The 26,297-nt window shown below is 48.5% G+C and overlaps 1 pseudogene across 1 annotated transcript in view; it reads right to left on the reverse strand.

The window, feature by feature from the left end:
* Positions 1-5,462: 5,462 nt before the first annotated feature.
* The window catches only part of LOC144369112 (mitotic checkpoint serine/threonine-protein kinase BUB1-like), a 79,563-nt pseudogene continuing 58,728 nt past the window's right edge, over positions 5,463-26,297 (reverse strand). Inside the window, exons 24-31 of the transcript XR_013428563.1 lie at positions 24,516-24,589; positions 22,753-22,858; positions 21,445-21,527; positions 19,196-19,354; positions 17,976-18,075; positions 9,276-9,489; positions 7,183-7,351; positions 5,463-6,537 (exon numbers count right to left, since the gene is read on the reverse strand). The product of XR_013428563.1 is annotated as a mitotic checkpoint serine/threonine-protein kinase BUB1-like (transcript). The remainder of the gene's footprint in view (positions 6,538-7,182; positions 7,352-9,275; positions 9,490-17,975; positions 18,076-19,195; positions 19,355-21,444; positions 21,528-22,752; positions 22,859-24,515; positions 24,590-26,297) is intronic.

The raw sequence follows: 26,297 nt of genomic DNA on the forward strand, positions 1-26,297 counted from the left end.
TCCAGGAGTGTCTGTCCTCCTGCCCACTCTTCTCAGGGCTCAAGAGACACCTCCTCCCCTGGCGAGGGCTGCAATGCTACCTCATTCTCTGTGAGCTCTCACTGAGTCCCCCTAAGTAGCGGTGGACCTCTCTTTTCCCATGAGTGCAGACCACATCTCTGTGGCCCTGAGGGAGGACAGGGAGGTGTAGAGTAGGGGATCCATTATCCCAGGGGCTTCCCCAGAGGACCATGACTACCTACAACACCCTGCCTTACCCCTCCTACTGTTGAAACCCCACACCTTACACTGCAGGCAGAAAACTGAATTGGGGAGAGCAGTCTTTCCTCAGCCTTCCCAAGTCAAATCACCTTGCAGGTCCCTACTCTAGAAACAGGAGCCCACCCTCTTGACCCCAAGCCCATTCCATGTTGAAGTTGGTCCAAGGGTCCACCATAGTCACTGAAGAGGACAACGTGCAGTTATGCCCCATGGAGTCAGGGATGCAGTCACATGTAGGATATGTACTCATGGCACCTGCGGTTTGAGGCTGACCCCCATGAAAAGGGACACAATGGCAGTCATTTGCACCCCATTTTTCACTGAATTATGAAACACGTGACTGGAAACGTGTCTTCACACAGTGGGTGCTTTCTCCATGTTCATCAGTGAATGAGCCCAAACTGCTGATTCCCACATATCTTTGGGTGTGGGAGCTGCCATGTCCAAAGCCCCTGTCCAGCTATGTCCCAGCTAGGATGCTCTGTCCCACTATGGAAACTAACATGTCTTTATTAACCCAAAAGTGCTTTTCCAAGGCCCGAGTTTTGAGACGCCTCTGGCACAGATCTACGTTCTTCACAAAGCCAACATCACACCAGAAAGACCACCTGGCCTTGCTGAGTCCACCTGGGAATGAGCTCAGTGCACACCATTGAGCTGTGGTGCCCAGTGTGTGGGGACTGCTCCACGGACCTCTGTGGATCAGCTGGAGTCAGAATGGTTTCTCTGCCTGAGAGGGGATGTTCACTCCCCTTGCAAGGCTGTGGCAGGCACCTCCAGGACTCGTCCCATTCGGGGCTGACATTCCACTATGAGTGTGGTCCTCTATCTCATTAGGTATCACAAACCTTTGGGTCCCTGAGAGGTACATGGCAGCCCCAGAACCCAGGCATGAGGGGGCTACACACTTGGGCTTGGTGGTCTGGTGCTTACCTTGGGAACAAGAGATCCAGCACCTGCTGGGTGGGGATGAAATCCCAGGAGATTAACCCCATGTTGCTGCTGAAATGTAGGTTTCTCCCACAAATGACAGGCAGGAGCTCATTCCTAAGCTGGTCCTGCCTGTAAGGTTCAAGGCTCTGTACCCTGAAGGGCTCCTCCGTGTTCTCATCATTTTCACCCTGGGTTGGAACCAAGAATGGTGGGTTCAAAATGGAAATGGTGACAAACAGAAAAATGACTTGTGCCAATACACTAGAGTCAAAGCACAATGGGACAGTTCCCATCAGTACAAACACACACACACACACACACACACACACACACACACACACACACACACACATACAGAGTCAGAATAGGAGTCCTGGGCCATTCATCAGGGATTAGACTAGAGGGCCTGCTGGGCTCACCTGCCCTGTGCTACTTACTGTTATTCTTGAGCTCCTCTGCGACAATCTCCAGAGGCTCTGGCGTCTAAGATGAAGCCTCACCCAGTGCATCCACAAAAGGGCTAGTTGGCCCCCCTGAGATTCCTGGGAGCCTGAGGCTCGGCATTGTTTGCAACCACAGGAGAACATCCTTCTCCCTCCAGTTTCTCCAACCAAATGAGCTCGGATGGCTTGGTCAGTGAAGTGGGTGCCTGGATACCAGGGTTCCATGTTCTGTTTGATCCATTGTCAAGGCAATGATGTCATTTCCTGTGTCCATACCTGAGCCTCTTTTCACATAAGACCACTTTCAAAAGCCCTATGGGCTGCTGATTTCTCCTCCATGCCTACCCATCTCAGGTGCGCAGGTGTTCGCCAACAACTACCCAAACATCCCCACCAAAATCTGCCCTGCTTGGTGCCACTAGAGTTCCAGCTTGGAGCCTTCAAAAATGCATTCACAACTAGTCCTTCCCTCTCAGCAGCTTTTGGACCCTGGTCCCATTAATGTGCAACTCATGCTGTGCCCAGTCTTTTCTGGAAAGTAGGGTAGCATCTAATCTCTAGGGTTTATTGTGTCTATTGACCCATAACACCCTCTATTCTCTCTGAAACCAGAGATGGGACTCACAGGTGGCTAAAGCACAAATGTAGAGATGGGACAATCACAAGAAGGGCAGAGACAAAGAATGCACCCCAACTCAATCAGGCCTGTGTCCCACACAGGAATGTGGCCAATGTCCGTCCCATCGTGGCTGCAGTTCCCTCTCTACACCATGGCAAGTTGGAGGGGACTGAGATGCAGAGGCTGCTCCCCTCTGCCATACAACTTCCCAAGGCTTCTCCTAAGATTTCAAAAGGGCCAAGTGTGTCTAGTGTTGGGGTCTCACAGAGACTCCGAGTTACCACATCATCCTGCTGCCCAGAACCGGTTCACCCCTCACCTCAAGGGGGCTCAGCCTCTGGATTCATGGGAATTGAAGTGGGTACAGGTGATGGGATATCACCTCCAAGACTGAGTTATGCCAAGTCCATGACCCCTGTCTGCATCCCTGTCTCCAGCACCACTCCCCTCTCTCTCTTTCCTCCTCAGAGCAAACAAATCCATTTAGCAAGTGTGTCCTGTGATAAAGACATGACGGTCACACATCCTCTCATTACAAAAACACTGAGGCTCAGCCAACATGGATCCTACCAGGAACACAGGCATAAACTCAGAGTCCGATCCTCCCAGCCGAGCCTCAGTGGAGCCTGGACTCCCAGCCTCCTGAGTCAAGGAAACAGAGGTGCCTAGCCAAGCCACCTTGGATGCAGCCGCACAAAAACTGAACTCATCAATGCCCCTTGCTCTCAGTTTTGAGTAAGAGGGGAGGTGGTGTTTCACAACACTGGACATCAAGTGCAGTCTCCAGGCTTTGGGGTGTACCCTGACCTCTCTATCTGCCCAAGCCCTCCAACTCACACTGGCCTTTTACCCAACCTCCTCCTAGGGCCAAACTCAATCCTGCCTCTCAATTTCTGCTGCCTTCGCCAACACACTGCTCCCCAAAATGAGCAGGGCTGGCTCTCTGTTATCATGCTGGTGCCAGCAGCAATGCCACCCCACTGACATAATTCTGAGTCCCAACCTAGGCACTCCAGCTGTCTTTGCCACACCTGGCCTGTTTGGGCTCTGGCTCTTGCTCTTTTCTTTCATGTGCATGTGTTTTGAGGTTTTGAGTTTCTCCCACTGCAGAACTGCAGCTGTAGCAGGGTAGAGCTCATGAGGGTGACATTCTGAGACACATCCAATTTCATCAGGACTGTTAACTGGGGTGATGCTGGAACACAGTGATGAGTGAACACATGGGAGGTGGTTGGACCCACCTTGCCTCTGAGTGGCTTCCTTTCAGGACAGGAATGTAGGGATGGGAGCCCCTGGCATGGGATGCTTTGCACAAGGCGTGACCATGGGCTCTCTTTCCTGGCAAAAATGGCTCCAATCAGCATGGAGAGCACTGTCATTCCTGGTGGCTAACAACAGCCCTGGACCCCAGAAAGGAACCCACACTCAAGATTAACGTCCGAGTGTGCGTGTCCTCGAAAAAATGAGGTCTCCTGATCCCAGGTGCAAAGGGGTAAGTCCTCTAACTCCAGGGGCCATGAAGGGACATCTGAGTTTCCCTTGTCCTTCTTTCCCTCTCTGAACCCATGGTGTCCTCACACTAACCACAGTTAGGACCCTGGCCTCATTCCCCAGTTGGGATCATTAGACTCCATAAAGGACAGTCTCTAAGATGCTCAGTAAACCACCACCCTCTGCACAACCCATAACCCTATTCACCCAAGAGGCAAGAGGATTTCTATTCAGGAAAACCAGGAAAGGGAGAGCCTTTCTCAAGGACACAAGGACATTAGTGAGTGAGGGAGTGATTAATGGATGGAGAACTATTTCCACCACCAACTTCCAGGAGCATATATGGCCCTTTGGGCACAGGTACGGACCCTTTTTTTCCAATCAAGTTTTTCAGAGAAGTGAGGCTGCCTTCTAGATGGCACCTCCACACTAAGGGGGTCTCCTACTTCTTCCACATGTATATATTGCAACGGGCCTCCCACTGTGCATCTGAGAACACTCTGTGGGCATCTGTAGCCTTTCAAGACCCCAGAAACCATGCGGGCACCCCAGCACCAGCAGAGCATTTGTGCACATCACAACAATCACCCCGGGTGAGAACTCTCCATTCCACTCTGTACTATGCCCTGCCATCTGTACTGATCAGTCCAACCCCTCTCCTTCCTGTTTCTTGATTACACTACCATGGTTCCCACACATGTATGCCAGGGTGCTTGTGGCCCCCCCAACCATTTGAGTTCCAGGAATAATGGAATGTGTTTGGGAACTTCTGGATGACGGGAAGTCCCACCCTCCAGGTTTTCATCTTCAATGTAATGAGTGCAGAGGGAGCCAGGAGGGCTCTGTCAGGTAGAGAGGTGGGAGCTGATGGAGCCTCAACTAAGTGCCCAGGACTCTGGGTTCAGAGCTGGTGTTATGTGGAATTGTTGAGAGATGTGACGAAAACCCAGCTCACTATATGCAGAGACAGCAGATGCCCTCACGTGGTCAGGCTGCTGTGCTTCTCAGAGCCCCAAGATGTTCCACAGGTGTGGAGGTGGGGAACGCACGTGCCAGCCCAGGCTGCTCCTGAGCACCTCTACCTGGATTCGAAGCACGTGACTCTGCATCAGAGTCATCACATCAATGTATCCAGGCCCCCCACCCCAAAAGTTCTCTCAGAGACACTGAAGTTCAACTGGCTCTGGATTTGACCTTTTCTCTGGGATTCTGGGGGCCCATTAATTAGGAGGTCACAACAATTCTCAGCACACAGGCTGAGCCTACTGAGATCCCAGGAGTATCCAGGCATTGCTTCTATTTATAGTCCATCAGAGATCTGGAGGAGCAGGCAACCTATAGGCTGCGTGGAACCAAAGACCCTAGATCCTGAGATCTGAGCTGGACACACAGGTCATGTGCACACAGTCACCACTGTCACTGAGAGTGCAATTGAAACACCCGCAGAGTTAGCAGTGGACCTGGTATGCCCACGAGTGAGGGTGATCTGCATTTCTTGAAAATGATCGTGTCCAGAGAAAGGCAAATTTTGTAGGATTTCACTTATCTCAGATTCTCAATTATCAGGTTCATAAAAAGTAAATACCATGTTCTTTTCCTAGGCCTCAAGGGCACTAGAATTCAGCATTGATGGCAAGAGTATGTCCACATGAGTTCTGGAGATGCATGGTGGTGACGCCTATACACCAACATGAACATGCTTAATGCCACTCAACTGTGTACTCCAAAATGGTTTAATTACAAAACGGATGTTTGGTGTCAATTACCACAATGTAAACACTTGGGAGACTGCTGATTGACTTATCTTAGCATAGTTTGTGTTGTATTGGCACTGGGTAATTCATAGCACAGATTTTATTTCTCAAACTTGGGAGGCTGGAAGACCAAGACCGGGGGCCAACTTGTAAGAACGTTCTTGTTGTGTCCTCCTGGGCAAGCAGGTGAAAGAGGGACAAGGGCTGATTTGAGAAGCCCTTTCCCAGGGAAGGAGAATCCATGGCCTAAGCACGTCTTCAAGTTCCCACCCACTAACACTTTATAATGCAGAGACAGAATAGAATGACAGCCCATGCTCCCCAGAACATCCCAACTTTTGGCATGAGTCCATTTCTGCAACATTTCACAAGTCATGATTTTGGATAAGACAAGAGTTAAGCTGAACACATGGGGAGCGGGCTCCCTTCTCGTCTGCTGCTTGCAGTGTTGCAGGTGGCCTTACAAGCCATCACTGAGGTTCTGCACAACAGCTCCGACTGCCCCCCATCACATCCCCATGAGGCTGACTCACACACAAGTCCTGAACACTCCCAAGCCCAGAAACCAGAAATGTTACAAGAAATCCAAGGGAGATTTGTTCAAAGTCAGCCCAAAACACCAGTCCACACAGGCTCAAGTCTCTTACAAAAGTGCCCGAGTATTTGCATTTAAACCCTGCATATCTTCTTCCTGTAGCACTTCCATTATCTCCAGATGACTTCTGACACCTAATACAATGAAAGGGCAGTGTGATTCTCTGTAACACTGTAAGATCCAGGAAACAATGAGGAGAGAAGTATCTGTCCAGAGAGACACAACTCCTTTCCTAATAGTTTGGATTTCCAGCTGGTGGGGATCATGGATGCAGAAGAATGGGTGCAGGGCCAACTGCACTTTCTTGCTTTGCATTGAGGGGAGGAAACACTGCAGCCAGGATGAGGGCTTCTAGGAGCTGATATCCTTCAATTCAACATCTGGACACATCTGACCTTCAGGCTGGAAGACTTTCTAGCAGGGGATCCAAGGACTTGCCTACTGTGGAAGGAATCCAAAAGAATAACTTACTTTAAAGGACATCAAAGAGGTTCAGGAGGGAGGGAGCCAACCCAATTGTCTAGACCACTTTTAGAGGTCAGGGGGTGGGTTCCAATGCAAAACACCGCAGTCCCATAGAGAATTCTGCAGTGTGTTGGTGATTAAGGAGAATGTGTGAATCCAGGGGTCACTAGGTCCTCTCAGCCATAAGGAGGGAACCTGCCATAAAGGAACTAGGACAAGGGTGCGAGGAATGCTCACTGGGGGGAGATCTGAAGGAAGAAAAGTGTACTCATTAGAAAAGTGTCCCCTGAAAAATTCTTAGCCAGCCAAAAGTCGTGCGAACTTGTGTGGAAAAAGAGTCTTTGCACAGTGATGAAGCTAAGAGCTCACATGATGGAACACGGCATCAACTGGGACCAAATCCAATTTCTGATATTCTTGTAGGAAGAGGAGAGTCTGGACCCAGAGACCAGGGAGACTTGGGGATACAGCCTAAGTGAGGATGGAGTCAGGAGGGGATGCCCATATGGGAACCACAGATCGTGGGCAGCAGTAGGAGAGTGGGAAGGGCTGGGAGAGTTGGGGGGACAGTCCCCTTGAAACTTGGGAGGGGTTATGGAACTGGGACAGCCCAACACCTACTGTGATGAGCCTCTGGAGCTCAACGGAAGACACATCCTCTGTTGTCGGCCACCCAGTTGACAGAGTTTGGTTGCAGCAGCCTAGGACCCAGCTGAAGGTCTGAGTTGTTGGCCATGCAGGTTGGATCTGGACCACAGACACCCTCATCAGAGACTGTAGGGTCTCAGCCCTGAGGCAAGACAAGCACCAAGTCAGGCCAGGTGGGGAAACGGCGAGGCACACACTCTGGGGGCTGGTGCCTGTGTTACTGGGAGCACTTCTGATCCCAATTCCCTGATCTGCTGCCAACACAGGCTACAGAGGAGGGTACAGGGACACAGACCACGGATCTGCCCCACTCAGTGGGCCCAGGCCAACACCACACCCAGCAGCCTCGTGCCATACCCAGTGAGTCTCGAAGCGGCCCCCTCTTCCCATCCTGAGAGCTCTTCCCTTCCTCATGTGCCACTAGCTCCCTACTGTCTCTGGCAATATCTACTCTGTGAGATGACAACATCCATGGGTACTGCTCTCTCATCCCAGGACAGTGTGGTCCCACACACCCTGGTGAAATGGGCCGCCTGGAAGCTGGACCTGGAGGTTGTTGAGGCTGAATGGCAGGTATGGTCCTCTGGCACTTTATTATTTAAGTTAAAAACACAAAAACAAAAACAAAAAACGGGTCTTGGTGCTCAAAAATGTTTGATTTGCATATTCTCATCCCCTAACCCCAATATTTTCATTATTTCCTCACATATGAAATCTTACTAGGAGAAAGTTAATTTCGTATTATACAAAGTTGATTGAAATAACATTGGTATAAATAATCAATCACCATACTTTCAATTTTTGTTCCGCTTTCCTCTTAGAAACCACATGGATACAAGAGAACAGAGGACAGACTCATGGAAATGCTTGAAATGACAAGAAGCTCCCACTCAAGCTCAGCATTTAGTCCTGGACAGGGTAAGACCAGGCCACTTTGACATCTGTCCCAAAGAGTCTACCAGACAGAATCCTCTGACTGATCCCTGACTGAGCCATAGGAACTGGCTAGAAAAGCCTTGACATCCTCAATACATTCTTCACTTCAGAATACTTGACAACCATTGATATCCATCTCTCGTTACCTTGTTCCCCAGCCAACCATTCTTCAACAAATTCAAAGGAGCAACTCATGCAAGCACACAGAGAGAGGTGTTCACTACACACATCCATGTGTGAAAAAGACAACTGGTATTTCTTGTTGGGGCTATTTCAAATGAAATCCCTTCTGCATGACCTCCACAAACCAAAGGAAAATATCTGTGAAATTCCCACATAGAAGAGAAGATACACTTGCCAAGGAGGCAGTGCCAAGAATTTTGACACTGCAAATGTAGAGTGTGTGTTTAGGAAGCAGTCACAGTTTCCATGAGAGAGTCCCATGAAATCAATTGGGAAGATCCATGCTCTAGCCCTACCATGCACGTGATGTGACTTGAAAGAGTCATTTAGTCTTAGTAACCATCATCACTAACCACTAAGTCAATGAATAAAGGTCCTCAGGTGTCAAGCGACAAAATGTGGGATGAGCATGGATGAGGATGGGTGGGAGAATCCTCCCCCTCTAACACAATTAGGGAAGGATGTGCTGCCCTCAAGTGGCTGGGGGACCTGGGATCCTGCCACAGAGGGGGATTCCAAACCTCACATCCCCTGAGCCAGGCCAGAAGACCAGGTAGAGTCCAAGGACCCTGGGGTGGCCCAATGGCAATAAAAGTCAAAAGGAACTAGGGATCTGCCTGGACCCTCAATCCCCTACTCTGAGCAGGGCTGCATGACGAGGCCAGAGGCCATCCACAGCAATCTGCCTTTATAGGAAAACAGGGACTGCAGGCTGCCTCTGGCTCACTGAATCAGGGTGGTATTTTCATAAAGCAAGACCACTTCCTCACATTTGACCAGCAGCTCATGCGCTGACAGCACAATGGCTGGCTTGACTCAGGCCCTGAGAAATGAAATAGAAAATTCATAGCAAACACATCTTTAGCTCTTCCACATCATCAGGGGGTGCGATTCATTTCCGTCAACAAAGGGGTCTGAAATGGTGTCTAAACATGCTGGGGACTCACCTCTGTGTGAAACTCTTCAGGAAAAAGGGGATCAAATCTCATGAAGCAACTCTTCTCCCTTCTAGCCCATGGGCAATGCAAGGAACCTGCATGATACCAGAGGCTCACTTCTCTCTTCTGATGTCTTCTGGAAATGAATCATTAATGCTTCCTTCAAGGTGAAGCAGAAGCCTGCATTCCCAGCTGCACAGAAGTGTCTGAGGGCACTGTCTCCCTTAAAACCCAAGAAGAAAAACAGGTCATTAAAGAGGCATATGGATTAGAGTACATGTTCAATGATCCATCCTCCATGGAGCCTTCCACACGCCCATCTTCCACATTCACAGAGCAATGCTTGGCCATTCTCAAAGACCAGGAGACCATGATGCTCATCACCAGGAAGTCATTAAAGGACTCGAACAGAGCAGCATGGGTTGCAGAAGGTGGCACACCAAGGATCTTCAGCTCTGCTGCTACAACACAAGACCTTAACTTCAGTATTGACTTTCTGCCACCTACCAAGTACGATATTAGTGTCAAGCACAACATGCAGACATGCAAGTAGCAGGTGACACCCCACATCCATTTACAGAAGTGGGCAACATCTGCATTGGAACAAGAAAGTATCTTATCCTTACTGATAAAAATCATAAGAAACAAAGAATAAAATGGATGCAAGATTTCTCATTTCACTATTACGTAGCTGTTGGAATTCCCTATTAAAAAATACTTCCTCCAAAATAAAAAGTATCTCAGACATGTGTCAACTATTCAATGGATGACATTTTAAAACTATGGCCTTTACTTAATATTTATGTATGCTATAGCCCTGCCTAATGCTCTTTGAGAAAGGAGCACATAGAATTGGATCTTTGAAAACCTCACATTTGCTGATAAATATTACTGCTTATGTCAGGCATGGTGAAGTGAAAAGTGGGACTTTGGATGCTCAAAGAACACAATGTTGTGGGATTGGTGTCCCTGATTCATAGACAGTATGTGGTTTCTATGAAAGCCAGTGAGGGAGCAGGAGTAAGGAAGCTCATTGAACAGATGACCTCAGGGGATACTGGCAAGTAGGCCAAATTGAAGAACATGTTCCAGCTAACAATGGTATTTGGGCTCCTGAGCCCAGACTGGTTGTTAAAAAAGGTGCAGACAGGCAGTGTTCATGTACAAAATGTCTACCATTTAAAGGTGGGTAATTTAAATGGCATCTAGTTACACATCTGAAAAAATGGTCTGCCAACTTATGAATTTCATTTTAACAACAACAAGAAAAAAAAAAAACCAGACAATTGTGGGAGGCCATCCTCGCACGTGATTTGACTTACTTCCCTGGCTGGGTGAGAGGCGCTCAAACATAGTTGTGTCAGAGCCATTCCCCACCCTTTCCCAGGTCCGAGGGCTTGTCCATGCAGAGGCGTGCCTGGCCACTGACCTGAAGACCCAATCGTTGCCCTTGACCTTGGGATGCTGCCCCCCTTAACGTTCACTGGATGGGATTTTCCCTTGAATTTTTTATTCCCCAATAAAAGCTTACTCCCTGCATGCTCTCCCTCTCTCCCTAGTCTCTTGTGTAAACCTCGCCACCACATTAGGTGGCTAGAAGTGGGAGCTAGAAGAAGCCGTCTCAGAGCTGTGTGAAAGGTAATGAGAGTCTTGTGTCTTTAATTTAAAACTCACTAGCAATTTCTTATGAACTGAACCTTCTTTCATGAAGCTCGAGCTGGTCGCAAGGCAGAAACAATGAGACATATAAAGATAAAACCTTGTCTTCACCAGGACGCCTAGAAATAGGTTTTATTTGGCTCATGCAAATAGCTTTCAATAGAAATTCTGATTTCTGAATGAACCCATTTAATTTTATAATGCACAGATCACAAGGCTTTCTTTACAGAATATTCTCTTCTTCCTCTTAAAGCCTCACATAGAAAATGTCTCACAGGACATCTGAGGGGAATGACCCAAAGGATGAGAGAATGGCTGGAACCGTTCTCAAATGTGCCCATATAGCCTAAAGTGTAAAGGCATCTAATTGTTATCTAAAACAATTATGAACCTATTTGATCCATTATTAATAAATATCACCACTTTATCACTTGAAGCAAATCACAGAAAATTGGAAACAGATGATCATTGGCTTTGATACCTTTACTTCCATTTCATTACCCAGAGATGATCAACTCTATACTTCAAATGATGCAAATTTATTACAGAATGCCTAAGATCCTGAGGATTTATTTTGGCTCAGCCCATGGTATTGCTTCATTATTTTATTATTTTGTAAGTAATAAAATGTAACTTCATGTTGGATAATATATTCAAGTCATGAAAATATCATCCAACATCATTCTTCCCATTAGCCCAATTTCTCTGCATGCTCACTTACTCTTTAGGAATTTTACTAATTATTTGAAGGTTCTAGAGGACCTGTTAGACTCGTAATGGACAAACAATCCAACATACTCCAGGGTATGTAAGGGTGCCATAAGAAAATAAGGTCAGCCTACAGCAATGGGCAGCTGCCTGCCCCAGGGTGGGAGGAGCCCTGGCCATGGCACCAGGGCTGCTGGGCAGCAGAAGCCTCCACAGCCCTGCAGGGAGCCTGGAGCACAGCTCTGCAGAACCATGCCTAGCCCTGGACAGATGCACATGAGTTCCCATCACAGGCTAGAGTGACAGTCCCAGGTGCATGCCTGTCATGCCAGCCACCAGGGAGGCTGAGGAAGAGGAACCTTCGAGGTCAGCCTTGGCAACTTGACCCCGTGGCAGAGGGGAAAAAGTTTACAGGGGTCTCTGAGGGTGTAGCTCAGGTAGGTCACTTGCCTAACAGGCTCAAGGACCTGGGTTCAATCCCCAGAACCACACATACACCAAAAAGTGACCTTGGAACATGGTTTAAAATGATGGGTCAGGTACACAGAAGGAACAGGAGAGGGTTTTTAAAGCGAGGACTTAAAACAAAATCCACAGGTGCGACAGGAAAACAAAAGGACACAGAGTCAGTGAGACCTGAAATACCTGGGCAGGTCTGTCTTTTAACCTGCCTCCTGCCCCCAGGTCACACTGGGCTCCTCCATTGGCCCTCCCCTCTCCAGGGGGCCTGCGGATGGATCAGGCCACCTCTTCTCCTCTGAGGTCCAAGGCGCAGGCCACACTGCTGAGGCCACCGCATCCTGAACAGGACCCTGCAAATCAAAACCCACCAGCTGTGACCAGCAGCTCCGCTGAGGAAAGCCCTTAGGTGAGAACCAGGACAGCGGGGTCGGGCGGTGGGCGCTGTGGGGACCGCCCTGGGCTCCAGGGGACAGGCAACCCGGGGCCGAGGTTCCAGGGCGGCGTCAGAGTCCTCCTGGGGTCCCAACCTCCTGTGGGCGTCTAGACTTGGCCGCTCCTGGCCAGCTCACCTTCTCCGCTCCTGGATCCCAGGAGCTGGACCCACCACACCCGGAGCTGCAGCCCCGCCTCCAGGGCACTACTTCCGGGCTCCTCCCACACTGAGCTGTGGGGGACCAGGCTCCAAGTTCCCGCCCTGGCATAGGCCCCGCCCCCGTCTCCCTGGGGAAGGTGGGGCCCTTGGAGCCCTGCCAGAGGAGCTGTCACCTCAGCTGGTGAGCTAAGGCGGGACAGCAACTAACTAGAGTCCTCACCTGTCCCCAGCTTCCTAGGAGTGAGGCCTGTGGCTGCAAAAACGAGATCCAACTATATGCTTTCCTATAAGAGACTCACTTTTACACTCAGAAGTTATAAAAGAAATCTTAATTTTATAAATTAATCCTCTATCTTAATTAACTCCAGAGTTTTAGAACAATTATCCTAGGGGCCACATTCAGGCTTCCAGCTGGCTGGAAGGAAACGGTGATCGTGACCCTGGGCTGGCCTGAGCGAGGGGATCCCCGTTCCTGAGCTTCCTGGGAACTGGAGCAGCACCTTGCCCACTGTCCAGAAGCATCAAGGCATGGTGCAGGCCAGTTTCCCCCACTTCCAGGCGGGAGCAGCCTCAGCCCTCTTTGAAGCCACTCAGGTTCCCATGTCTACTCCTGACCTAGGAGCTGAAGACTGGCAGCCTCAGTGCCCCATGTGCACCCAGCAGTCATGCTGCGACTCCAGAGGCTGTTCTGCCCCAGGCCCCCATGGCCTGTGTTCCAGCTGCTGCTGAGTAACAGTGGTCGCTGTGCTGCGCAGGGGAAGGCTGAGCCCTCCTTCCTTCCTTCCTTCTCACCCCCTCCTTTGCTGTTTGCTGCCCACCTCCCTGTTCATCTGTCTGGCAGGCTGGGCACTCCCACAGTGGGCACGCCTTTCCTTCTGGCACCTTCCCACTCCATGAGGCAATGCTGCTTACCTGTTTTTTTTTTTTTTTTAAATTCCTTTAGAGAAACCTCCTGACTTTTCCAAACCTAAGATGGCCAGAAAGTTCTGTGTCACCAAAGGTTAGCTGAGTTGAAGTAGTAAGAACATATCCTCTTGACCTCACACGGGGACCAGCAGTCTCTGGTGGCAGAGGTGCTGTGATTGGGGTGAATGGGCCTCAGGTAGGTCATATCCTATTTATTTTTAGCAATAATATAACAGCATTAAAAGAGAGGAAAAGAATGCATCAAGGAGAGTAACTAAGAACAGAGTAGGGACAAAGAGCATGAGAAGAAGATTAACATTAAACAGGGATGAGAGGTGGGAGGGAAAGGGAGAGAGAAGGGAAATTGCATGGAAATGGAAGGAGACCCTCAGGGTTATACAAAATTACATACAAGAGGAAGTGAGGGGAAAGGGAAAAATAATACAAGGGGGAGAAATGAATTACAGTAGAGGGGGTAGAGAGAGAAGAGGGGAGGGGAGGGGAGGGGAGGGGGGATAGTAGAGGATAGGAAAGGCAGCAGAATACAACAGACACGAGTATGGCAATATGTAAATCAATGGAAGTGTAACTGATGTGATTCTGCAATCTGTATACGGGGTAAAAATGGGAGTTCATAACCCACTTGAATCAAAGTGTGAAATATGATATATCAAGAACTATGTAATGTTTTGAACAACCAACAATAAAAATTAAAAAAAGAAAAAAGAATGCATCAAAAAGGCAAAGGGAAGTCCATTTCTAGCACCGCCACACACACGTGCACGTAGCTTCCTTCTACAGGCCAGCGCTTCTTGGTGCTCAGAACTCAGAGTTAAAATTCGGAGCTTCCCCTCCCCTAAGGGGCTGAGAACCTGATCACTGCAAATTGAACCCTTTGTACAAGAGCTCCAGAACGAGAGAGGTAATTCCTATTTAACCCTGAGAGAAGGCTAAACAATATAGAGCACTAAGTTAGATCTGAAACAGCTCCAGAGTCAGAAAGCCAAGCCTTGGGGAGCCCGAGACACCTGTGTGCTCCCTGCCACGATGACAGCGCCCCCTAGCCTGTCCCAGCCCAGCCAGCTCGCTGAACAGTCTTCTGGGCCCCTGTGCAGGACCCTGGAGCTCTCTCCAGGGAGCAGGGGTCTGCCCAGCTTCATCCGCATTTTCAAGGTCTCTTGACACCCACAGGCTACACTCATGTAAGGCTGTGGGCTGGGGCAGCTAGGGCCCTAGGGGACAAAGGGCTCTGAGACAAATACTGGGCTTCCTGCTCTTGGCGCTGCTGCTCCACTGTTCTGTGCTCGCTGGCGTCCTGGAAAGACCCCTCGTGTCTCCTGGGAGCAGAGACATGGCTGAGCCAAGGTGGAGCTGGTAGGCAGGGCAGGTGGGGCTGGAGGTGGATGCTCCTTGGAAAGAGAGGAGAGGCCTGCAGGTGCCACACTCGCTCCCTTCTCTCTGTAGGTAGCAGGATGGGTGGCGAGGATGCCCAGTTGGGTCAGTCCTGCCTTTGCCCCTCCAGGTGCTCAGGCAGGGCAGCAACATCCTAAAGTTCACATCTGGCCCCTGACCTTGACCTATGTACACCGCAGCCCATGGTCCACGGCTTTGGAAAGGCCTAGGGCCTCTGGTTTCACTGCCATGGCCTGCTGTCCGTGAGCCAGCCTGTCCCTGGGTCACAACAGCAGGGTGCCCAAACCCACCCTTAGCATCACCAGGGACGCACACGGCAGGATCCCGCCATGTGCAGAGGCAATGCCAGGACAGCCCAAGTCTGGGTAAGGGGCAGGGGCGGCAGCAGCAGGGCGCCTGAGAGGCATGCTCTGATACCAAAGGTCTGGGTGCCCGTGTGCACTACACTCAAGCGAGAGCCTCAGTCCCTGAGGTTGGGGACAAGGACCCAGGGCCCTTCTTAGTAAGCCAACACACAGAAGAGTGCTCCTAGTTTCATCCACCCCCTGCACCACAGTCAAACCTGACCTTGAGATGGTGAAGGGACTTAAAAGCTAGTATCTGGAGCCACAGAAACTGCCGGAAGCGCTGTGCTGACAGGGCTGCGGGGGTGCCCTGGGCTCCCGGAGGAGCGGCTGGCAGCAGCAGCAAGAGGGAGAACTAGGCCCCATGGGTCCGGCTGGCCCCTGACAAAGACCGCTACTGTGCTGCTTCTCCTCACACTGGGAAAAAAACACAATTTTTCTGAGAAAAGATTTGCCAAAAAAGGGCCACGAACATCCAGGAAAGAAAAAAGAGGCGGGGCAGGTAAAGAGAGATTAATCCCCAGGACCACGTTATTAACAGTTACTGAAAGACTCAACACCCGTGTGTGATGACAAGCACCTGTCAGCTCTGGAGAAGGAACAGGGGATATTTAAAGCAAGGCCCTGACCCAGGGGCGAAGCCACCACTCAGTCTGCTTCCCCTGCTGCTCCCCAACCTGCATCAGGCTCACCGTCTCCTGTCCCCTGTGTGACCTGGAGGAAGGCCCTCTCATCCCTCCAATCGGTTAACATCTGTTTTAAATTCCTCAATCCTCTTCATTTGAACAAATTTCAGGAAATGGCAGCATGTATCTACCTGATGTGCACTGACATTTATTTGGATATAAAATAATTATGATATAGACAATTATAGCCAACACCATTGTGTTTCCCTATAGCCACGGACTATAAATATGGACTAAGTGTTTTATATACTTGCTTTCAATTAAACCTCATTAGAGCTGGAGGGAATTGACATTGCTATTATCCCCATTTTAAAGAGGCAGCCACTGAAACCCTGAGAGAAGGTTACATGACTACAGGGGATCCAGTGAGAACTGGAAGCTCTGGGATCTCCCCAGGAAAAGGCAAATGAAACCATGGTGAGAAACTGCTGTTCCCTTTTTAAACTGGTCTAAACAGAAAAATCATATCATATGCTGCCAAGAACACGGAATCACTGAAACCCGTGCACAGAGAGGGGGAGAGGGTCAATGGCACAGGCGTTCAGGGAAGCAGCCAGACCAACACCAGATGTAACAACAAACCCTCTGCTAGGCAGTCCTACTTGAGATGTAGGGAGCCTCACGTCCACACACGCAGAAACGTGTATGCAAATATTTAGAGCAGGTTTATTTATAGTTACCCAAACCTAGAAAAACCCAAATGACCACCAACTAGAGGATGATAAACACATGGTGGCATGTCCATCAAATGCAGCAGTTACCATACAGAATGAACAGGAACAAATCACTAACAAAGGCAACAGCGTGGACGAGCCTCAGATGTATGATGGTCCAAGACGCCAGACTCAGAGGCTGCAGGCCGCAGGCCACATGAATCCACCTACGGCATCTGGGAAAGGCTAAAGTGCTGGGGAAAAAAACTGAGGAGTGCTTCCCCAAGTCCAGAGCTGGGAGCTGACAACAGAGGGACACAAAAGAACCTTTGAGAGCAAAGGGAATATTCTTTGGATTGTGGTGATTGTCACGTGATCGGTACATTTGTCAAAACTCCAGAAACTGCAACCCCCAAATCATAAATTTTACTGCATGCAAGTCAAACCTAAATAAACCTAACATAAAAAAAAAAGTTCATACTGTAGTAACTTGGCCACATCAGTGTTTATAGCAGCTCAATTCACAGTAGCCAAGCTACAGAACCAACCTAGGTGCCCTTCAACAGATGAATGGATGAAGAAAATGTGGTATCTATACACACAAGAGAGCATTACTTAGCCTAAAGAAGAAGGAAACTAGCATTTGCCAATAAATGGATGAAACTGGAGATTATCATGCTAAGTAAAATATGCTAGTCAGTCCCCAAAAACCAAAGGCCAAATGTTCTCTCTGATATGCAGATGCAAATGCACAATAAGGGAAGAGGAGGGGAGAGAAGAAGAAAAGTTCATTGGATTAGACAAAGAGTGTGAGGGGGAGGGAGAGGGGCTGGAAATAGGAAAGACAGCAGAATGAGTGGGACGTCACTTTCCTGTGTTCACATATGAACCCACGACCAGTGGAACTCCACACTATGTACAACCACAAGAATGGGAAGTCGCACACCATGTATGTAGGATATGTCAAAATACATTCTCCTGTCCTATAAAACCAAAAAGAACAAGTAAAAAAAGATTTCCCTGAAGATAGGCCCAGGCATTGGTAAGTCTCATTTGTTCAAAAGTAGCTGAAGGATTTATTACCAAGTCTGTCACTTGAGCTTAGTGTTAAAGAAGAGTAAATGATGCTAAGCTTTATTATTTTTCTATTTCTCTTCTGCTCTTTGGCAAAAATAATTAATTAGGTAAAAAGTAAATGACAAGAGACAGCCAAGCAGGGGGGACCCAAGGCAGATGCGACCTGGGGCCGAGTGCCCCGCGGTCACTGCCCGGGAAGCGGGACGCACCTGAGCATGCTCCATGACCTTTGGGTGAGAGACCTCAGTTTCACCAGGAGTTGAGGCTGCCTCCGCATGGTCATCATCTGCTGGAAAACACTGCCTTGCGCTGTCAAACAGAAACAGACCCACAGCTGTCAGCGCTCGGAACGGGTAAGACTATTTGTTAAGACTATTAAGTGACAGGTCAGCACAACTGGTGGTTATAGCAGGCAGGAGGCGCCCACATCCCTCCGGCTGTCAGAAGAGACCTGGCGGTGACAGACACCTGCGGCCTCCCTACAGCACCCCTGGCCACTAGGGCAGATGGCCGCAGCAGCACGCAGGGAAAGGGGGAAGGGCACATGCGGCCCCAGGAAGAAGCACCTACACCCCAAACCCCAACTCCTTCCTGTTCCAAGGAGGAGAGAGCCTGCCACTGGGGCAGCAGCCTGGGTTGGTGTCCTGGACCACACAAGGACGGGAGGGCTGAGGCGTGCGAGGGGGCTCCAGCCGTCAGCCCACAGCTTCCCGAGGGAGGGCCCATCTGTGCTGCCCTCCACTCCCTTCCCTGGTGTCCCCTGGCCAACAGACATACTGACGGGTGCTCCATCTTCCTGGAGGGTGAGGTGGCATGCATGTCACGATTTCAATGCCTACACGCCCTGACCCTGAAATGGGCCATCTCTGAGGAAGCCGGCTTCACTCACTCTGTACCTGCCACAGCATCAGCTCAGCGTTCAGCGACAGAACTAACGCAGGGCCCCATTTCTCACAATTTTCAACATTATAGTCTTACATGTGCTACCAAAATAACAATCACTGAGATAAAAATGACTAAGATCACATCACCAAATGGCACATCTTAAAACATGGGAATCCAAGTAGAAACTGTCATGCTTACTGGAATACGGCTGCCTTCTCTGAAGCCTCTGCCATTTGTTTCATCTTTAAGGAAAAGGAGGTGCCACGGTTTGGATCTGAGGTGTTCCCCAAAGGCCCACAAATTAAAGGCCTGGTCACCAGCCTGTGGCACTGAGGGAGAAGGTGTGGGACCTTTAAGAGATGGGGCCTTATGGGAGGAGGCTAGGACACTGGTCAGTTGAAGATACTGGACCCCAACCCTTCCTCTGAGTCCTGGCAACCATGAGATGAACAGGCCTCCTCTGCCATGTGCTCCCACCTTGATGTCACAGGCTCAAAGAAACGGCCAAGCAATCATGGACGGAAACCCGTGAAGCAAAATAAACCTCTTTCTTCTGAAGTTGATTATCTCAGGTACGTTGTCACAGTGACGGAAAGCTGACAGAAGGCAGCGCACCACTGCAGTACCTCTTCTGGACACTGAAGGGTCCACTTCAACACCTTTTTCATAAGGAGTGCCACCATTCAAGAAGAGCTCGTAAGTCCTGTGAAGGAATAACATACTATGATGGCTGCGCATGGCGGGCATTCCGTAGACACCTGAACCAGAAGTGAAACATTTTTAGCACAAATGTATTCATTCTAATTATGTCTCATTGATGGATGAGAATGACAGTGTTGACCCTTCCATGGGGTGTCATCTCAGCAAAGAGACTCTGTCCCAAGCATCAACACAGGAAATGTACTTATATGAAAATGAGAAAGATTTCTGTTATTAAGATGGGCCTGAGGCTGTAGCTCAGTGGTAGAGCACTTGCCTTGCACACGTGAGGCACTGGGTTCGGTCCTCAGCACCACATAAAAATAAACAAATAAAAATAAAGATGTTTTGACTTGAATGACTTGTTAATAGCAAGTAATTACTGTTTTTAAATGTGTTGAATCAATATTTGAAATTAACCCATTATGAATTTATATGATTTTTAAAATAAAACAGTAACATAGATCGTTGTAAAATGTTGGAATGGGGGCTGGGGTTGTGGCTTGGAGGTAGAACACTTTGCATAGAATGCGTGAGGCACTGGGTTCGATCCTCAGCACCACATAAAATAAAAAATAAAAATATTGTGTCTACCGATAACTAGAAAATAAATATTTAAGAAAAATGTTGGAATGGCATAGACAGGACACGTAAAAAGTGAAAAATTCCTCTGTCCTTCCCTCTACTTCAGTAAGTCTCCTGCCCTGACTGTCACCCACCCTGTGACTCCCTGTGCCTCACAATACACATCAGAATGCTTCCCTATCGACCGAGCTCCACCTTCTAGGAAATAACTGGGACCTCACTTTGCCAAGGTGGAATTTTGGATGTTTCCTTATTTTTTTCTTCTAAGTATAAGTGAAAACCCTGAACATATTTTTTAAAGAATCATAAGAAACTTGAGTTTCTGTATTCACTCCTGATAATGGGGCGCCCCTCCTGCTCCGGCTAGGATGAAATTAGAAACTAGGGTTCAGTGGTAAGGAGGCTGTGCAGGGCATGTTATCCAAGTTAATCCTCACCAGGAGCTTGTGGGGTAGGAATTATTTCCCCAGATTAAAGGTGGGGGGAATTTGGACACTATGGCGCATACCTCCTGTTATACAGGCAGTGTGGGACCCAGCACCCTGAGTTTCCGTAATGACAAATTTAGAATCTTGATCACCATCCTCCCTACTGCTTGTCCATCTGTAGCCCTCTGTGAATGTCCTGTTTATATCCTAGACTTAGATCTTTATTTTCCCCATTTAAAAATTCAGATGAGCTGGGTGAGGAGGCACATGCCTATGATCCCAGTGACTTGGGAGGCTGAGGCAGATGGATCACAAGTCAAAGACAGCCTCAGTAACTTAGTGAGGTCCTAACTAACTCAGCGAGACTCTGTCTCAAAATAAAAAATAAAAAGGACTGGAGATGTGGCTCAGTGGTTAAGCACCCCTGGGTTCAATCACTGGAACCAATAAATAAATAAATACAAATTCAGATGATCTTTTACTTATTAGTTTTCAAGGGCTCTTTTTACGTTAGGGCTAACAACATTCCAACTTTGTGGTATGCATGAGGATATTTGCTTCTAGCTTGCACTGTGCTTTTAAAGTTTAAATTTGCTTACAGGAGGGCCGGGGCTGAGGTAGAGCACTTGCCTAGCAAGTGCGGGGCCCTGGGTTCAGTCCTCAGTACCACATAAAAATAAATAAATAAAGGTACTGTGTCCAACTACAACTAAAAAATAAATATTAAAAAAACTGCTATAATTTCAATGTCCTACACAGATTCACAGAGGACCTGGGGACCCTGGACTTAGCTTTTGCACTGTTTTCAGCATGGTGGAATGTGCCAGTACTTCAGGGAACAGTCCCAGCAGGCAGACAGTGCAAGCATATTCTAGAACATGTCCTATGTGTCCTTCTCCCTCTCTGGGTGAGGGTGTGTGTGTTGCTTTCATACACTACTTTATACAACACTAAAATCAACATTAAAAGCCCTCGCCCCAAAAGCTGTTGACATGCCAACAGAACAAACCTGAGTTCCTTGATCCTAAAAAAAGAACTTCTACAAAATCACACAACTGCTAGGAATTCGCAGAGCACTTACTTTGCTGGTATTGGAACGCCACTGGCATCGAAGAGCCTGAGAAACACCCAGCCGCAACTCAACTCTCCTCTCTCACCCGTTGACTGGGAAATAAAACAAGTCTGAGAAACAACATCTGAACGAGTCAAAATTATAAGCACATGCAAGCCCCTGAAAGGAACAAGGCCAGTATCCCCGCTTAGGGCTAAGCAGTTCTGCCCCAGAAAATCAAATGAAACGTGGTGGGTCCCACGGTACAGCAGAGGTGGCACTTTAAGTGATGCTCACCTTTTGTCAAAATTTCCCTTGAAAATCCCTGAAACTGTTGATGTGCCAACAGGTGCCTCAGGAGCTGAGCACTTCCTGTGGCATCACCCAGAGGCACATGGGTGCTCCTGAATCAGCAAGCTCTGTCTCCCTGCAGTGGACTGTGGGGATTCAGCATGCAAAGGCCTTGACACCTGGAAGTCTGCCCCACTGTCCACTGCCAGAGGCCACTGGGCCTGGCTCCGGGCTGCTCCTCTCCTCGCTCTGACTCATCTGCGACTCCCCTGGGTTTACTTGTCCTAAAGAAACCCAGGATGATGCAGTACACAGGGTACCTGTGGTGGCTCTGGGCTACGAGGGGCCGGGTTCCTATACTGCATTCAGATGCTGCTAGGGGGTGGGAGATGGAGGGCTGCTAGCATGGCCACGCCTCGGCTCCAGCAGTTCACATGACACCATGCTTCTGGTGTTCCCTGCACAGAACCGCCACTTGGCCAGGTCTCTCAATAAGAATTGCTGACTGCAGGGCCAGGTGCACTGGGTCCTGGGGTTGAAGTGCCATGGTGCTTCTGATCACTTTCTGAAAACCCCTTCTGTTCTGAATTTCCATTCTTTAGGAGCTCTGGCGTTCACTGGTGCTACACATGTAAGCAGGTCCTGTTCATCTTAAATGCCACTGAGAAAGCAGCACTGCATAAGAATCATGAGCACTGCCAGCTCGTTCCACCAGAGATGAAAATCCCACCTAGGGAAACCCTCCAGGACTTCACTCACAGACACACACACTCCAGCACTCCTTTTTTTTTGGGGGGGGGGAACTGATCCCAGGGGTGCTTCACCACTGAGCCACATCCCCATCCCTTTGAATTTTTTATTTAGAGACAGGGTCTCACTAAGTTGCTTAGGTCCTCTCAAAGTTGCTGAGGCTGGCTTTGAACTTGCCATCTTCCTGCTCAGCCTCCTGAGTCGCTGAAATCACAGGCCTGAACCATGGCACAAGGCCTGCCAATTCCCTTTTAACTGGTATATTATAAAGTGACATTTATCTTGCGTCTGACATACATTGCGAAGAAATTCCAAGTTCAAATAATATTCCCAGGTCTGGAGATGAAGAATTGGACCTGATAAAACAGTCGCCATGGAGCAAGCATGGCAAGAAGCCAGTGACCTGGAACGATAAAGAAACATGGGTTACTGACCACAGTGCACAGTGGGAAGGGGCGTTCTGCCCCGTCCAAGGCACAAGGCTTGTGCCTCTGCATTACCACAAAGGTCTCTTAAGGAAAGTTAAGAGCAGACGGACTGACCCATCCACACCACTGACTTGGTAAACACACTCAGCTCCCTTGTTGAGGGAAACACCTTTCTCTTCACTTACTTTTCTCCGAGCAGGGCTAACATACAACCTGTGCAGCAAACCACCCCAAGGTGCTCAAGGCCCACTTGGCATATGCTGTAAGGTTTTTATGCCAATCGCTGTTCATTTTAAACAGAATTGAGTGGCTGGGCACACATGTCTGCTGGGCTTTCCTGATGCCTGCCTGGAACAGGCCCCCTCCCCTTGGGCTCCTCCCACCCCTCTCCCTACACAGCATCCATCCCCCCCTTCTTGCCTATAAAACCCTACCCCGTCTTTGAGGTCTAGTTTTCTTTTACAAAACCTCCTGAGGCTCAAGGGCTAGAATTAACTTCCCTCTCCTCTGTGTTTCCCAAAGCGCTTGGAGACCCATATCCTCACAGCCTGCCTGATCAGAGTAATCCATAGCGCCCGCCCCACAGGGCCACTCTAAGGATTGAATAAACCAGGGACCCAAGGGCCTGTGCGTGGCTAGAGCATCCTAAGTAGAGAGCATTCTTATTATTTGCACCTGTGTTTCTTCCCCACTGACATACAAGTAAACCCTCATGCACTAGGAAGAAGTGGGCACGTAACGGATACCTCAGTTCATTCAGGAAGGTGACAAGCACTTTGTTATTCCTCCCAAAGCTCACCTTTATATCCTGAGAAAGCATGACACACAGCTGTGCATCACAGAACTGTGAAATGACAGACCCAAAGATATGTGGTGTGTCTCCCTGGAGGCAGGGAGGTCAGGAGGTCAGGAGGCCACGCTCACTTTCAGGCATTGTGCTGTAGTCAAGCAAGGATGCCTGCGGCACCCAGCAAGCTGCGGGCCTCACTCACAGCCAGTGCCCTCTCAAGGAACCCCCATTTGTGTTAAGATCTTTATTAGGAGAAGGGTAATTAGGGTGCAGTAACAAAGGGAGTTAGTTGAGGGAGGGAAGTAAACACTCAAGTAATGAAACCTGGGGGTGGAAGTAGGTGAACTACAGACAATTTGTATTATTAAAAGAACAGAGAGACATCTTGGATTCACTAGCATCCATCCCTGCGAGACTGACTCAGTGGTAGAAACCTTAACCTCATCCCAGTTCTGACAGTCCAGAGTGTACTGGTTCCCTAGGCGGCACCTTTCATTTCATCAGAGGAAAACACAACTGTCATTAGTGCAGTTGTAAGACTCCATTTCTGAAAAACACTTCACTTCCTAAATTTTATCTTCTTGTCTGCATTTTTCATCAAATGGGCATTTCCTAAAATTGAAATCCAATGAATAGGATGATTCATTGGAATTATAACCTTGGTGAGTCAGAAACACAAATAACTTTAATCAAAGTTCTCCTAGAACAGTAAAGAATCTAAGGGTTCACATGTGCTCTGTGCTGAATGTGATGCTTCCACAGCCTCCTCTTAGGTCTTAACTGCTGGTCGCCTAGGAGGAAAGCAGGGTGTTTCCTGTTCTGCTACTCAGCACATTTCTTACCTGGGGAGAAAGGTCCAGGTTTTGGGCTTTTTGGGTTGCCACGTGGCCCTCACAGTGTGAATGTTGCTCAGGACCTGAAAGATTTTCCGATTTCAGATCAGGCTGTAGGAAGTTCTTTGAAACATCACCCTCTTAGTCCCAGATAATTACCAGTGGCTATATTGGTCAGGGCAGAGGGAGAGGAGGGGCTTCCATTTTTTATTTCATGCAGTTCTGTAAGATCTGGGTTTCTTTCTTCATCCAATATAGTATGCATCTAACTTTTCAAACAGTGAAAACAATGGTCCCAATACTTATTAATAAAACAATGAAGGAGCTGATAAAATAGATTCACATTTGTGCCCTTGTGACAGTAATAAACCACATCAAGTGAATACTCAATATCTGAGATATGCTTACTAGAAGAGGAAGTGACACTTTAGGTAGAAACCTCAGAAGCCTAGAGGACTAAAACAGAAGATCTAACACTTGTGTCATCAGAGTCCCAGAGGAGAGGAGTTTAAAAGGTACTGTAGGAAATAATGGCTGAAAAATCCCCAATTTCAGCCAAAGACAGAAACCGACAGATTTAAGAAGCTGAGCAAATTCCAAACAGGGGAGATCCAAAAGGATTTGTGCCAGGTACACCACACTTCTAAAGTAAACAGGAAAAAAAAAAATACACTGAAGGTAGCAAGAGAGAAAAACAGCCAGGTTAAGCCAGGGGAATGACTCAGATGGCAGTGGGTGTCTCGGCAGAAACCAGAGGCCAGGAAGAGTTGGCACCACGGTGTTTAAGTGGTAGATGAAAAGAACTGTCAATCCAGAGTCCCACATCTAGTGGAAAGGTCCTTTAGGAAGGAAGGGAGACAGATACTCAGATAAAGCTAGTTTAAGAGAATCTGTCACCCTGAAGGGATGGTTAAAGGACACTCTCTGTACAGAAGAGACAAGCTAAAGAAGCAATCTTGGAACATCAGGAAGGAGATCAATGGGAACAGTAAAGATCTGATTAAATACTACTAATTTCTCAGTTGATGGTTAAAGCAAAAATTGTAAGACTGGATGATGTGGTTTCAGTGTATGTAGAGGAAATGTACAAGTCAGTTGTGAGTGAATGAGGACAAAGAGAATTAGAGAGAGGGACAGACTCTGCCTCTCTCCAACCAGAACGCTGCCTGTGGTCACTGTGATTAGCTGGGTGTATAAAATGACACCTACAGCAAGCACCCAGGAAGCCACCCAGAGAGACCACTCAACACCACGGATAATTCAGAATGGAGTTCTAAGAAACGAATAAACCACACGCAAGAAGGAGGAAAGAGAACAGAGGACAACAGGGAGAGAGAACAAAGCCGGGCTCCCTCCCAGCCCTAGAAAATAAAACAAAAAAGAAAAGCAGGCAGCAGACCCAGAGGCTTGAGGCTCCCCCCGACGCTGAAGGTGTGGGTGCACCTGCCCTGCGAGGACGGTGGGTGCTGGGAGGGAGTCCTGGATTGGCACTGCCCAGGCTCGACAACAGAGCTTTCCTTTGTAATAGGCTAGATTTGTTAAAGAAGCCTTCAAAGAGCAAATAATGCAATTTTCTAACTATTAAATGTGATGCAAAACTTCTCGATTTCGAACTCTGATAAAAATTAATTTCATAAATGAACTTCTAGGATCTGGATATAAAATGAATCCCATATTTTCTGTTATTAAAGTGAAATTCTAGTTTTTGTTTTCGGTTCTCACGTGAGAACAGGAGAGTACAGCAGGTCCTCTCTTCTTGGTCACTGCTGACACCTCCTGGCGCGTTTGCGG

This window comes from Ictidomys tridecemlineatus, chromosome 12 (assembly GCF_052094955.1).
Source record: "Ictidomys tridecemlineatus isolate mIctTri1 chromosome 12, mIctTri1.hap1, whole genome shotgun sequence".
In the NCBI taxonomy this organism is placed as follows: Eukaryota; Metazoa; Chordata; class Mammalia; order Rodentia; family Sciuridae; genus Ictidomys; species Ictidomys tridecemlineatus.